General features: G+C 43.0%; 1 pseudogene; it reads right to left on the bottom strand.

Annotated features, from left to right (window-relative positions):
- Positions 1-721, bottom strand: part of LOC119594335 — a 20,263-nt pseudogene that overhangs the window by 7,589 nt on the left and 11,953 nt on the right.

The following is a 721-nucleotide window of genomic DNA, read 5'->3' as shown; positions in this document are numbered from 1 at the left end:
AGTCTTTCCAGCATCCACTCTACAAAAACCCCGCTTTTTCTCACCTTCACTAGGCCCATCAGCTGTTCTCCTGGCTCATGGAACAGTATGACATCGCAGTGGAGCTTCAGCCGGTGGTCCACGTCGGCAAGTCTTCGTACGAGTAGCGGATGGGGTTGACGCTCTTCTCGACTCCTGCCACGCTCTCCACCTCTTCCCACCAAGGCCAATAGTAGCCTGCCAAAGATTGTATCAGTATCAAGTTTATGCTATAGCTAAGGTATCGCTATTCTTATTGTGTATTATTCCCAATTCATCGTCATTATTTTGACTATATTCTTGACTCCTAGTCCTATGTGCCATGATGGTGGCTGGTCACACTTGTATGCAGACTCCTATTGGCCCTGCTAGGTTTGACCTATCAAAAATGGCAGGCTGTTTTCCTTTTTCATTGTGAATGAGATGGTCTTTTCAATTGTTTTATGTGTTCTAAACTTAATAAAATTAAGTGCTTTAGCAACTTAACAAGGAAAGTTGTTATCTGCTAGCCTTCACTGTGCTCACTCTCAGCTCGTGTGAACATTTGCACGGATTATTGTTACACAATTTTTTTACTCCTGGTAGCTAGCACCAACTTGCTGCAGGTATGGAAATGATGCTATTTTCAGACTGAATTGCTCCCAAAGATATAAACATAATCCTGATAATAGGACCTAATTGCATTGAGGATTTGCATGAGGGG

The sequence above is a fragment of the Penaeus monodon genome, chromosome 33, assembly GCF_015228065.2.
Source record: "Penaeus monodon isolate SGIC_2016 chromosome 33, NSTDA_Pmon_1, whole genome shotgun sequence".
Classification (NCBI taxonomy): domain Eukaryota; kingdom Metazoa; phylum Arthropoda; class Malacostraca; order Decapoda; family Penaeidae; genus Penaeus; species Penaeus monodon.
The sequence above is the reverse complement of the archived record's forward strand: the minus strand, read 5'-3'. Positions and strand labels throughout refer to the sequence as shown.